This window comes from Rattus norvegicus, chromosome 4 (genome assembly GCF_021556685.1).
Source record: "Rattus norvegicus strain SHRSP/BbbUtx chromosome 4, alternate assembly SHRSP_T2T, whole genome shotgun sequence".
Lineage (NCBI taxonomy): Eukaryota > Metazoa > Chordata > Mammalia > Rodentia > Muridae > Rattus > Rattus norvegicus.
This window is the reverse complement of record NC_141537.1, coordinates 38,165,745-38,181,127: the sequence shown is the minus strand read 5'-3', so window position 1 is coordinate 38,181,127 and position 15,383 is coordinate 38,165,745. Positions and strand designations below refer to the sequence as shown.

The following is a 15,383-nucleotide window of genomic DNA, read 5'->3' as shown; positions in this document are numbered from 1 at the left end:
GATAGCAGCCATAACTTATGCAGTGAACCTTTTGCAGATCCCTGCAGGCCCTGTGCTTGCTACTTCAGTCTGTGAGCACACAGGTGCCCTGCTTAGTTGATTCATGGGACCATGCCCTTCTGGTGTCCTCCATCCCCTAGGACTCATACAAACATTTCTCCCTCTCTTCCATGGAGTTCTTCCAAGCTCTGGGGGAAGGAACCTGAGAAAAATTTTAAGTTCTACTGTCTGGGCTAAATTTATAGCCATGAAATATTAATATTTTATTTAGAGCCCCTACAATGGGTCTGTAGCTCCCATTTTTGTGGGTAACAGCGACTTCAGCCTTTTGGAACTTACAGGCTTCCTTCTCTGGATTTCAAGCTCATACATGTCACTCATTTTCTTAAGTCCTGTCCTAAGGAGTAAAAGAATGCTATTCACTCTGGTCCTCATGCATCGCAAATTCCCTTTTCTAGCCTCTGGCTCCTCTCTTAAATTTGTTTGTGCCTTTTATTTTTGGCTTGAATATAAATTGTTCCATTTGCAGTAAAACAAATTATCAATGTTCTCTGTATTTTATTTACTGAATTTAGATAATCTCTGTGTCTGGAATTTGTGTCATACCTTTATCAAATGTACTAAAAGTTGTTTCGATGGTGTAGGAAAGAATAATGTAACTATTTTCCTCAGGATTTTTATAACCAAGGACATACATGTATCAACCTTATTTATACTCCTTTGTGGTATATAATCAGGATTAACTCTTTCTCTGGAAAAGGGAAGCCTTAGTAATGAACCAACTTTCACATGGGTGTTGCTTCATATTCTTGTAATATACTCTTTCCAAGAGTTCAGCCTAGTGGCGGGCCAATTTCTAGTAGTCAGAATCAATTAAAAAACAAGTTTCAATAAAGGATGTCCAGTTTCTCACTTAATAACTGTTTAATTATAAAATGATAATGATCAGAACTCCTTGCCAAGACCTGGCTAATCACCTAGGGTAGCAGTTGAGTGAGCTCAGCCATTGAAAAGAGCATACTTAGGATAACTTCAGAAGAGGACTAGGGGAACATTTTTTAGAGTAGCCAAAATGTAAGATACTGGGGAGATACCTACGTGATTAACAGATAGTTCTGATCTTCCAGGACCAAACTTTGGTTCCTAAAATACATATCATATGACTCACATTTGCCTGCACAACTAGCACCTCTGACTTCTGTAGTCATATGCATGTACATGTATGTGCTCTTATACCTGCATAAAAATACACATAATTTAAAATAATAAAAGTTTTTAAAAGAATTAACAAAATGTAAATCAATGAAAAATATTTTTACTCTTATAAATACAAATTACATGAATGCTTCAATGGGCTAAAATCTGAGTGAGATTAATAAAAGTGTAACACATTACAAATTTGCACACAATTTTGTTTTTACTATAAGATGTTCCAAGCAGACAATGTATATAATGATATCATAAAGAGTCTAGCACATGACATGTAACTATCAAGTGATCCTGTGCACTGATATCTGAGTTGTGATGATAGTATGTGCATATTTAACCTTGATTCTGGGCTATGATGACTTAACTGAATATCAATTCAGTTCTTTTGGCCTCTATGATATAAGGAGTCAGGTTTGTATGATTTTTCTGGAATACATACATATATGTGAAAAAAATTTACAAATTCACAGAAAGTTTTGAAACACAGATCTTAAGCAAAACTCTAAGCTTGTGTGTGTGTGTGTGTGTGTGTGTGTGTGTGTGTGTGTGTGTGATGATTATAGGCTTTGTTTCTCATGATATGGGAAGATAGCATCTAAAATTAGAAAGGATACAATGAAAATGCTACCTTTTCCCGTTATATCAACTATAATTTGACTATTTGTTAAAGTTCCTTTTACATGCTCAACCTTGTTTGTATCAACATAGGTTTTCAAAGCCTATTACATTGTTCAAAATAAACCAAAAATATCTCATGTAGTACATAATTTAGGAAGATTGTTTTATGAGGAAGGTATGGTGGATTGAATATGCTTAGCTCAGGAAGTTGCACGTTCAGGATGTGTAGCCTTGTTGGAGTAGGTGGGGCCTTGGAGAAAGTGTGTCACTTTGTGGGTGGACCTTGAGACCCCCCTCCTAGCTGCCTAAAAGACAGTAGTGATTTGTTTGTCCCCAGAAAAAGATAATGAACAACTCTCAGTTCCTCCAGCACCGTGCCTTCCTGGATGCTGCCATGTTTCTCACCACGATGACAACCCCAATTACATGTCCATTATAAGATTGGTCTTGGTCATGTTGTCTCTTCACAGCAATAGAAACCCTAAGGAAGACAGAAGTAAAATAATAAAATGGGTGATTATTGATCAAATATATCATGAAAATTGATAAATTCTCTTATATAGCATTGCAAATATTCTAAACTCCAAGCCTAAACATGTAAATTGCCTTAAGTAATTATTACCTTAAATAATTATTGGATGCTTTGATATGAAATGCAACATTTTTTTCAAAGGTGGTCCATATCGAGATATTATTAAAACGAAGACAGTTTGTTATCAGTATCAATTTAAGTAATAGAAAATTCTATGAAAAGATAACTTACAATGTTGACATGAATCCATGTATCCAAAAACAAGTGAAATAAAGTGATTAATCTGTACCACTGAAAACAATTTTTACAGAACATTTAATTAAATAGAAAATTTTCACAAATATATTTAATGAGAGAAGTTTACAAAAATTGGCCTAGTTTGGTAGTTCTGCATCTGTGGGGCATTACACTTTTGGGAGTTGAGTGAACTTTTCACAGGGGTGGCATAACAGATATCTTGTACATCAGAAATTCACATTACTATTTGTAATAGAAGGAAAATTACAGTTATGAAGTAGCAACAAAAATAATTTTATGGTTTAGGGTCACCATAACATGAGGAACTGTATTAAAAGGCTACAACATAAGGAAAGTTGACAGCCACTAGCACCATGTTAACTTATATGCACATAAGCACAAAAAGTTATGTAAAAAAACATGGCAGGTTTTAAATAGTATGTCTTTGGGAGGAATTAAGAATACATACCTTCATTTTAATTTCTTTACAACATCTTAATAAATTGCATCATGAAATAAATGGCAGATACTAACAGCCAAACAAAACTCAAAATTTAGACAAAGTCTAAAACACTATTATGGGAGAATTAGAAGAATCCATAGTGCTTCCAGTCTCCATCTGTGCCCAGAGCTAAAGCTGTCTCACAGCCCTCCGAACATAAATCCTGCCTGGAGAGAGGTGGTCACCCAGGGGTGCTCTCAGTCCTAATCTTAGAGGTAAGATCCCACTTTCACTCTAATAACTGTCCAAAGAGAGACCCACCAAAAGCAGACAGGACACAGGAATGGCAGAACAGCAAGAGACAGGATTCTTCCTGTTTAAATCTGCATCCAGAACCAAAGCTGTCTATAGGATGATGTTGTACTGGTGAAGGCAGGTATTAGATAGAATGAGGCCTGTCATTGGACGAGAAGGAAGGATAGGTGGGAGAAAAGTTTTAGAGAAAGGAGGAGACTGGGGTAAGAGGGAGAAAAGCAGCCTGGAGAACATGGAGACAGATGTTAAGATTCATCTCTGTAACTTTACAGGTTGTTATGAATATTCTTAAGGGACGGGTGTGTACAGGGTTTTGTGTGTCTAAATGAGCAAATTATGTATTATCAATTGGATCAGAGGTTATTGTGTTGTGTGTCCTTTCATGTATCGATATAAGTTCAAGAGAGTATGTGGTGGCTGAAGACACTAGGCCACCACGGAATTAGGATGTATATTTCTGGTATGATGGCAACCTGCCTTGGGAAGTAGATGGGTAGAGAGGTTGTTGCCGGGCTTAGAGAGAAGCCATCAGCAGTGTGATATGGGATAGAACAAAACCGGTGAGAGGCTTTGCTGACTGAGATGAAGATATCTAGCAGATATCTTGGGGGCACTGCAGTCCCAGACCTAGTGCGGGGTAAAAGACAGCATCATTTTTTTATAATTTTATAGCAACAGCTTTTCCATAGCCCTCCATACTCAAATCTCACCTAGAGAGAGCTGATCTCCCAGAAGAGCTCTCATTCCTAAGACCAGAGGCTCACAGGCCCACAGAAGGGACAACCACCAGTCAGAGACAGCACGACCAGCTAACAGCAGCGATAATGAAATACTGAGAGGCAAGTTCAAGAACCTAAGCAACAAAAACCAAGGCTCCTTTGCATCATCACAAAATAGTTCTCTTACCAAAGCAAGTCCTACATACCCCAACATACCTGAAAAGCAAGATTTTGATTTAAAATCACATCTCATGATGGTGATAGAGAACTTTAAGAAGGACATAAATAACTCCTTCAAAGAAATGCAGGAGAGCACAGGTAAACAAATAGAAGCCCGCCAAAAGGAAACACACATAAACACACACACACACACATACACCATAAAGAGTTAAAGAATTACAGGAAAACACAACCAAACAGGTAAAGGAATTGAATAAAACCGTTCAGGATCTAAAAATAGAATAGAAACAATAAAGAAATCACAAAGGGTAACAAGCCTGGAGGTAGAAAACATAGGAAAAAGATTAGAAGACATAGATACAAGCCTCACAAAAAGAATAGAAGAGATCAAAGAGAGAATACCAGGGGCAGAAGATGCCATAGAAAACATTGACACAACAGAAAAAGAAAATGAAAATGCATAAAGCTCCTAACCCAAAACATACAGAAAATCCAGGACACAATGAGAAGATCAAATCCAAGAATAATAGTTATAGAAGAGAGTGACGACTCCCAACTTAAAGGACCAGGAAATATATTCAACAAAATTATAGAAGAAAACTTCCCTAGCCTAAAGAAAGAGATGCCCATAAACATAAAAGAAACCTACAGAACTCTAAATAGATTGGATCAGAAAAGAAATGCCTCCCATCACATAATAGTTAAAACACCAAATGCACAAAACAAAGAAAGAATATTAAAAGCAGTAAGCGAAAAAGGTCACATAACATATAAGGGCAGACCCATCAGATTTACACAGTATTTCTTAAAAGAGACTGTGAAAGCCTTGGGCAGAAAGCTCTTGGGCAGATGTCATACAGACCCTAAGAGAACACAAATGCCAGCCCAGGCTATTATATCCAGCAAAACTCTGAATTAACATAGAAACCAAGATATTCCATGACAAAACCAAATTTACACAATATCTTTCTGCAAATCCAGCCCTACAAAGGCTAATAGATGGAAAACTCCAACACAAGGAGGGAAACTACACCTTAGAAAAAGTAAGAAAGTAATCTCCTTGTAATGAAACCAAAAGAAGAGAGACACACAAACATAATTCCATCTCTCACAACAAAAATAACAAGAAACAACAAATACTATTCCTTAATGTCTCTTAACATCCATGGACACGGTTTCCCAATAAAAAAGGCATAGATTAATATACTAGATATGTTAAGAGGACACAGCATTTTCCTGCATACAGGAAATGCACTGCACTGACAAAGACACTACCTGAGAGTAAAAGGCTAGAAAGCAATTTTCCAAGCAAATGGTCCCAAGAAAAAAACTGGAGTAGCCATTCTCATATCAAATAAAATTGACTTTTTATTTAAGGGATATGCAAATCAAAATAACCGTGAGATTCCACCTCACACCAGTCAGATGGTTAAGACCAAAAACTCGGGTGATGGCAGGTGCTGGAAAGAGGAACACTCCCCCATTGTTGGTGGGATTGCAACCTCTGTGGAAATCAGTTTGGCAGTTCCTCAGAAACTTACACATTGCACTACCTGAGGACCCAGCTATATCATTCCTGGGCATATACCCAAAAGATGCTCCAATATACAACAAAGACACATGCTCCACTATGTTCATAGCAGCCTTATTTATAATAGCCAAAAGTTGGAAAAAACCCAGATGTCCTTCAACAGAAGAATGGACACAGAAATTGTGGTACATTTACATAGTGGACTACTACTCGGCTATTAAAAACAATGACTTCATCAAATTCTTAGACAAATGAATGGAACTAGAAAATAGCACCCAGTCACAAAAGAAAAAAAATCCAATAAAACACACACACACACACACACACACACACACACACACACACACACATGCACTCACTGATAAATGGATATTAGCCCAAAAGTTCAGAATATCCAAGACACAATTCACAGATCATATGAAGCTCAAGAAGCAGGAAGACTAAAATGTGGATACTTCAGTCCTTCTTAGAAAGAGGAACAAAATACTCACAAGAGGTAGAGCACGGGAGGGACTTGGAAGGAAAGAGGACTGGGAGGTGGGAAAGGGGTGCAGGATCAGGTATGGGAGGAGAGGGAATGATATACAGAGGATTACAAATTTGAATAGAGGTGTGTAACAATGGTGCATGGGGAACTGTGGGTAGTGACCCACATGTCCCACGTGCCAGGAAAGCAAGAGGGTCCCAGGACCCAACAGGGATGAGATTAGCTGAAATGTCCTACAAAGGAATGGAAGAACCTGTGAGACCATATCCAGAGGTTAGGCAAGGCCTCCATGCTTTTCAATATTTTAACCCAGAATTGCTCCTGTCTAAAGAAAATACAGAGACAAAGAGTGGAGCAGAGGCAGAAGGAAAGGTCAGTTAGAGACTGCCCCACCTGGGGATTTATTCCACATGCAGCCACAAAACCCAGCAAGAAGTGCTGACATGAGGCTGATTGAATATCCTGAGAGGCTTTGCCAGAGCCTGACAAATACAGAGGAGGATGCTTGCAGTTAACTATAGGTCTAAGCACTGGAGGAGTTAGAGAAAGGAGTGAAAGGGCTGAAGATGTTTGTAACCCCATAGAAAGAACATTAATATCAACAAACCAGACACCTCAGAGCTCCCAGGAACTAAACCACCAACCAACGAGTATACATGGAGAAACTCATGGTTCCAACTGCATATATAGCAGAAGATGGCATTGTCAGTCATCAATAGGAAGAGAAGCCATTGGTCCTGTGAAGGCTCATTTGCCTCAGAGTAGGGGAATGCCAGTGGTGCAGTGAGAGTTGGTGGGTGGGAAGGGCATCATCTTCATAGAAGCAAGGAAAGAGGGATAGAGAGGAGGGAACAGAAAAAGGGAATAACATTTGACATGTAAATACATAAAATATCCAACTGAAAAAAAGAGAGAAGTATGCATAGAAATGTCATGGAACAAATAAAGTCTTAATATTGCTAAATAATAGCTCGGATACAGAGCCAAGCAGCCAGAGAGCAGCTGTGCTACATCTTTCTATAACTGGTTCAGGGGTGACACCTGGAATTTTCTGGGGTTGTTGTTTCAGTATTGTTTTGCTGTTCTTATTGTTTATGATATTGTATGCTGCTGGTGCTCACTAAAAGGCAAGAAAAATGAGATACAGTTATGATGGCACTTTGTCTTTTACATTAAACATTCTTTAAATGTTCTTTGGGGTCTCTTTGTAAACATGAAATATAAAAATGATAAATTGATTTACGGTGGATGAATTTTAAAATATAGATCATTGTATAGTATTCTTAGATGAAAATTATGCAGATTTGACACTTTTGGCATGGGGAAGGTAAAGCTGAGAAATAGCCAGAACACATCCCAATAATGTAATTATTATAACTTTCCTGATGCAGATTTAGTAGGAAACTTGAAGTTTAGAAAGGAAAAAAGCAGACATGGGTTTTCAATATAATGGTTTATATAGACAATGATAAAAAAGAGGATATATTCAATTGTTTGGAGAGACATTTGGCAGGGAGAAAAATAAAAAAAAAATAAAATAAATTGGAGAAAATGAAACTCAATAAATATTTGCTTTCACATTCTGGGAGAGTAAAAAGCAAATGCCATTAGTGGTCAGAGATGTTTTATGTTCTTTATTAAACTTAATTGAAGCGTATAATGTAATTAGAAAATTGAAGGAGGGTGGGGTTACAGAAATTAAATATTCATTAAGAATCAGTTCCCATCAACCATTTGCTCATGTTTAGATCAACCAGATCTAATAATTTCTTGATAAATTCATCACTTTTCATTAGAAGAAAAATTGTAGTTGGTGAAAGGTAGTGGTTACAGTGTGTTACACAATTAATACAGTGTGAAATGAACTAAAACATGCTCTCAATAGATTTTTTCTGGGTAGAGTAGATATTAGATTTAGAATGCTTAAATATAAAGCTTTTTCTCAATTATTTATCATTTTCTTAAGCCAGCTAAAAATACTTATTTAAACATTATGTATCATATTCCAAAAGATGCTTTAGGCATGAGGAAGAAAATCTGATAGTTTGATATTTATTATCACTATTTTATTAATGTTATTATACCATATATTCATACTACATATAAATATGTGATACATATGAATATATAATATGTAAAGAAAGAATATTATCTGAGAGTTTCATAGTCTCATTTTGAAAGTTTCCTTGGTTTTAAACATGACATCTTAATATAAAAAGGAAAACAACAGTATGTACTCCTTTTGAAAACCATGATTGAGAGCTCAAACTCTAAACTCCATATTTCATCTCTGAATTTCAAATTTTTATTTTCTATTTTATTAAATTTTTATTTCATATAGCCAATATGAGTTCTCTTGAAAAATTAGGGAAATAAAACATAATGTAAGAAAGTAGAGAATAAATTATTCATTCATCTTCGATCAGGTGCCTAAACCTTTCATGAGACTTTTGATATTTATGTGGATCTTTTTTCTTTTTATTAGTTTTCTCTTTTTAATCAGTTCTTTGTGCTCATTTTAATCAGTTCTAAGAAATTACTTAGAATTTTCTGTGTGTACAACTGCCATAAAAATTTTACTTGATTTTTGTTTGTCCACTTACAAGTTTAAGCTCTACTCTTCATTCCTCCTGTCTTGTTCAGCATTTATATAAACTGCTCAAGTATCCTGGGGTCTCTCTTCCTGGGCAAGTACATTAGGATCACTCTCTACATGAGGAACAAGAGAAACAGCCTTACTCACCATGAAAATAACCTATTTTTCTTTTCTCTCCTTCTCCTCCTCCTCCTTCTCCTCTTCCTCCCTCTCTTTCTCCCTCTCCCTCTCCCCTTCCCTCTCCCTCTCCTCCTCCCCCTCCCCCCTCTTTCTCTCTGTGTGTCTGTGTGTGTCTGGGTCTGGGTCTATCTCTGTCTCTCTCCCTCCCTCTCTGTTTGTCTGTGTCTCTCTCCTTCTGTCTGTCTTTTCCTCTGTCTCTCTCAATCCCTCCCTCCATCTTTATCCCTGTTTTATTTTTAAGTACACTTATGTGTGTGAGGTGTATATACATTCATGAGTGAGTGTCTCTGCTGAGGAAAGGAAAAAGCCATCAGCTCTTTTGGAGCTGGACTTATAGGTCATAAGGCATAGGTACAAAGTATAAACTCTGTCCTCTGGTGTCGCGCCCAACCTTGACCAGCAAGGAAGACACAACCAGTGAAGATCTTCTTCAAGCAGTTTTACTCAGGAACCTTGATACAATCTTCTGACCCCGGGGAATCCCCGCACTTAAATAGCTAGTGCTGGCCAATCCTAGCAAGCTACGTGGGGATAGCAACTAGGTTGTATCTATGCAGAAGCGACAGGCCAAGCAGGAACAGCCAAATAAGGACTTGTTTTTCTCAAGGAGCAGAAGGTGGAAACTGGACTTGTTTTTCACAAGGAGCAGAAACCGGCGCCATCCCTGGGGTGCGGGACCTCGCAGCTCCCTACAGTTCCCCCTTTTTTTTATTGGCACCCAGACGACATTGGCATATACTGAGCGCGGCGACCCCCCTGTCTTAGGATCGTCCCTTCGTGTACCTGTCGTAGGATTACCTTGTCGTCCTCAAGGCTCCATGTCTTAGATGAGAAGGGAAGTTGCCTGTCACTGAGTAGGGTTACTCGATATGCTCAGGGACGATGAAATATGCCAGGGGAAACAGGGTCCAGTAGAGTAAGGGTGGCTATATATCCTATATGACTGTTAGCCACGCCTGGGGGGGACTGTCCTGCCTCAATGACTGCAAATGCCTGCACGACCATGGCCGCATACCGCCTCTGTACAAACCTCATCCTGCACAAACACCACAGGCTCACTAGGGAGACCAGCAGCAATAGTCCAGCTAGGGCTCCCATACCCGCCCACTCCCTCAGATGATTCATAGCAGCAACAATCCAAGATGACAATCCCATAGCCAGTCCAGCATCCGCACGGAGTTCACGGTCACAATGGCTACACGTAGTTGATCCATCAAGAAATCGGATTCTCCAGTCCAATTACCCAGAAGATAACTTAACAACTGTTTAGACAAATTAAAGGAGTGGGCTTAATGGTCATGACGTATCGGCATGGGTCTCAAGAACACCGATAGTATCCCCCACCGGGGCTCCGTTTGGACCAGCACTTGGGTCACACTGAGAAGTGTCAGCAACAGCAGGATCTTCATTCTTGTTTCACCTCCTGGTCAATCTTTCAGGAACCCACAACAGATCTTCCGGTCCTGAGGAAGCACACAAACAGACCCTCTTGCCCACGCCAACACAGGATCTGGCCCATGCCATAAGCTAGTGATCACATCTTTCCATTTCATATAACCTTTCAACGTGCCCGCCCGACATTGATGTTGGTCAGCAGCAGAAAGGTCATCATCATCCATTTGTAAATCTTGTAACACTCTTCAACTGTTTAAATTTTTTTTAATTACAAATATGTGCGAGTTAGAATCTTGAGCCTGTCTGTGATCAAACTGTAAACTGTAGCCAGTGTAACACTGGCAATCTTTAACCACAATCTTTAAGCTTCCCTTTAACACCAGAGCACAACCATAACTTTGGAAAACAAAACTCATCCTCCAACAAACCATCTGTTCTCCAAAATCCAGTCTCTCTAAAACACCAAGTCCATTCCTCATGCTTTAAAGTTTGACTGCCAATTCTTGCGTATGAATGGACGATGGTGTAGGCTCTAATTCCTCAACAAAGAGACATTGCCCTAAATTTTTATGTCTGGTTTCTAGGATAAGAATTATATTAAAATATTATTCCAATTTAGACCTGTTTCCTTGGGTTGGCTCATGCCATGTGTTGTCTAAAATTACTCTATCTATTATGAGGTTTAAGCCAACTTTATGTTACCAATGTTATAAACTTTTAACTATACCCAATAACTTAAAAGCCAATAACCTTTAACCAAGACATGTAGAGCATATTATACATTTAAAACCAATCAGAAACAAAAATGAAGTAGCTACACATCTCTTCAATATTTAAATCAATCACTATTTTTACTTTTTCTAGCTGTAGTTTTAAGAGAAACACCTTGTCACCTGTTGAGTCCAATAATCACAGTCAAAGATTTTTCTAAGAGAAAAATTCAGTACCATTACCATAGAAACTGTGAAGCTCCTGGTGCCTTTAGGATCCGCTAGTGTAAACATTTAGCCAGCCCCCTGGGGAATTTGCTCAGTGGACTTAGGCTTCTAGCTACAGATGCAGGCTCCAAAAGCCAATTGAAACTTTTTGTATATTTGTTCCTTTCTTGAAAGGAGTTAAAGCTACATCAATGGGTGAATCAACCAGCATTTAAAGTTTTAACCATTTTTTTCTTTTAAACATGAAACACAAAACATTCAAGCAAGGAGAAGCAAAACCCAGACATAAATTGACATACATGGACAGCTTGGTGCACCAAGGACAGACAATAGACATAGAGGAAAAGAACAAGATGGTGTTCAACCAAAGGGACCCAGACATCCTACCTAAAGAACCCAGAACCAGAAATAAGCACTTTTCCAATAGGAGCCAGCAAGGAGGCAAGACGTCTCTCACCTCCTTCTATTCCCAGGAGAGCTCCAAAAAGGCTTAAGCTCATTTTCTCCTTTTGCCAAAGCATCTGTGGAGAGTCCAGGAGGACTGTTTTTCTCAACCCCATTCTCTCTCTTGTCTAGGGTGTAAACTGTCTCTAGTCAGGTTCCAAAGACTAAAAGCATCTATGAGAATTGACTTTGCTTCTTTAGATTTTAACATAACTCTAAAAGGACACATATACATATACAAAAATTTTACCATTATTACCTTGTCCCCTTTTGACAAGGTTTACTCACCACTACCCCAAATCTTTATCTTTGCACATGCTTTCAATTTCTGCGATCCTTCTGAATTCTGCTTACTGGGGCCTACCTGGCCTATTTTTTCCAAATTTCTCAATCTCCCTTTCCAATCCAGAATATTCAAACAGCCACTAGCTATAAACCAAGGACTGACTTGTTCTATTAATTCCTGTAACTCATCCTCAGTATCCATCCCCTCCATCTCTCTGTCTGTATCTGATCTTTCCGTATCTGTTTCTTTCGTACCTCCTTGCTTTTCTGATCTTTCTTCCTGGAGCATTTCAAGGGTCACAAGTCCCTTTTCTAACACTTCCTGACAACACCTCTGATCCTCCAGGCAACTATGCACTAGATGCCAAACTGGGCGAACTCCTGGTTTTAAGGTTCCTTGGGACCATGCAAAGTCTAAGTCTTCGCCTAGCTTGTCCCAGCAAGCAACAGAATGATTACCCGAGACTGTGAACCAGGGTGCAAGGGCATTGCATTCACTCAGAAACCTCTCTATGGTGCTCCTTTTCATCTTCAACTTTCTTGATTCAGACAGCTCCTGAAGAGCCAGAAAAATTGGATGTGATTGTGAATTCCCCATGATATTGTGTAGCTCACCGTTACTGTACACAATCCTCACAGCAATAGGCAAAAATAATTCCCAAAAGAAAGAGGAGGTTTACAAGCAGCCACAAAATAAGGAGGATGAAAAGACCATCGACTACAAGGCTGTCTGTTTTTACTTTCGGTTCGCTACTATGCCAACTTTCTTGCTCACTACCCTGAAACTTTATACCCGCTAATTTCCCGCGGTCCTTATAGTCCCACCTTACCTTGAGAACTTTCCAGCGCTGCCCTGACTGTGAGAAGTTCTGATCTCCGGGTCCCCATACGGGCCACCACTTATCGCACCCAACCTCGACCAGCAAGACCAGCAAGGAAGACACGACCAGCGAAGATCTTCTTCAAGCAGTTTTACTCAGGAACCTTAATACAATCTTCCGACCCTGGGGAATCCCCGCACCACACTTAAATAGCTAGGGCTGGCCAATCCTAGCAAGCCATGTGGGGATAGCAGATAGGTTGTAGCTATGCGGAAGCGACCAGGCCAAGCAAGAACAGCCAAATAAGGACTTGTGTTTCTCAAGGAGCGGAAGGTGGAAATCAGACTTGTTTTTCACAAGGAGCGGAAACTGGTGCCATCCACGGGGCGCGGGACCTCACAGCTCCCTACACTCTGGGAAATCAGCTAGTTCTCTTAAGCACTGAGCCATCTCCACAGACCCTATTTCTTTTGTGTCTCATCATTTCTATCAGTTGAAAAGACTACTTCATACATGAAACCTGACTATGTGAGCAATAAGCTTTCAAACCCCATAATATATGTGTGTTGTCATTTGTCTTGACAGTCAACAAAACACCAAATTTTGAATGAATATCTCATCCTACATCTTGAAGTAAAGGCTACAATAAAACAGAAACAAATAAAACATTGTGCCTCTTGATAAAGATAATAATAAAAAATAATTTCAAAAAATATTCTTTTTGATCATAACCTTTGTATCTGGCTTTATGATACCAATGCAGTTAACAGAATATTAGGTGTTATGGTGTAATGAAGTATGTATACTGTTTGGTCTAAAAAAAAATACCCAATTTCCCAAACTACAATAGGCAATCCAATAAGCTAAACCTGGCCTATAGGACAATTTCTAATAGGTAAAAGTCAGCATTTTTCATGAACTTTTAACACTGGCTCCTATCTACCAAAAGAAATCACTACACTTATCTCTGACTAAAGGGACATATGGCTACATGTGGTGCTACTAGCATGTCAAAGTTCATGTTGGCCTCCAGGCTTTCTCAGTAACTGCATCACATTTCAGAATATCCATGCCAACATCCCAGCCCTTCTCACCTCCTCCTCTACCCTAAATCCCTCCAGCTCACAGCCTTCCCTCCGGTCTTCCATTCCTTTTCCTTATAGTCCTGATACTCTTAATATGCTCTCTCTCCCTGTTATCTCTATCTCCCCTCCTCATCTCTCCCTGTTATTTCTCTCTCCCTCCCTCGCCCCCCTCCCCGTGTGTGCATGTGCGTGTGTGTGTGTGTGTGTCTGTGTGTGTGTGTGTGTGTGTGTGCGCGCGCGCGTGCTCAGCCTTGCTCTGCTTCATTCTACTCCTGCTTCACTCACTATGCTTTCTCTAATCTCAAAACCCTGCTATTCTCCCATCCCTGGTAGATATTCCATTCTGCTGGACATGTTCAGTCTACTTCTTTCTCTCTATGTTCTTGACTTTCTCTCATGCCACTCTCCCTGCTTCCCATATTTTATCTTCCTCCCACTAAAACCTATCATGGAATAACCATGTCATCAGTTTACACAATTGACATCTTTGTCATGTGTCTCAATTTGGAAGAGAAAGAAGACATATTTAGCCTCTTAGCTGAAACTAACACAACTGTTAGGTTGATGATAAATTTATTCAGGGATCAGTATTTTATTAAGGTTGAGGGAAAAAGTATGTATTGCACAAGTATGAGGAACCATACTTGGATCTCCAGCACCCACACAGATGTCAAGCCCCAGTGGTGGTCTTCTGGTAATCACATTAGAGATAGTAAATTGAGGAGATGTAGGCATGAAGTATAATGACTAAATAGACTAACCAAATCAGCAGGCTTTGAATTCCTTTTGTACAATGGTCCCATGTACATGAAAATGGTGTTTGTGGTGGGTCACACTATTTGTGTATATTTGACACATGCTCAGAACATGTCCTCCTGGCAAATTTCATTGAAACATACACTTAATTGAGCCATCATCATACTTTCATATTATTTGCTGATATTTTGCCATCAACATGCTAATTCAGGGAAAGGGGGTTCAATTATAATCTTACTCTCCATATTTACATAATTAGAACATGGTATTTTAAGAGCTGTAATAGTATTTAAAGATATTTAGAGATTTACATCCTGAGTTTTAGTTGATATGAAACCTAAAACCTACCTGTTGAAGTATTTGCTTTGAGAGCAAAATGATGGCACCTTCTATTGATCCTATTGGGAGCATACATCTGAGGTAAAAATGATAGATTTTAATATCTAAAAAACAGCCATAAACGCTTATTTATACTGACTAGTTAATTGAAAAATGTTTCCTTAAATTATGAAATTTTGCATATGATATAATAAATTATAAGTGATTTAAGTGTATATAAATAAGTATTTCTCCATTATGAAGTCAAAATCTGTTTGCAATTGCAATGTCAAAG

General features: G+C 38.9%; 1 long non-coding RNA gene across 1 annotated transcript; it reads right to left on the bottom strand.

Annotated features, from left to right (window-relative positions):
• Nucleotides 1-1,295: 1,295 nt before the first annotated feature.
• LOC147994748 (uncharacterized) lies at nt 1,296-13,112 on the bottom strand. The gene is made up of 2 exons (XR_015685946.1): nt 12,939-13,112; nt 1,296-2,308 (listed from the first exon to the last, which is right to left on the bottom strand). It is a non-coding gene; the product is annotated as an uncharacterized LOC147994748 (long non-coding RNA).
• Between the last annotated feature and the right edge of the window lie 2,271 nt (nt 13,113-15,383).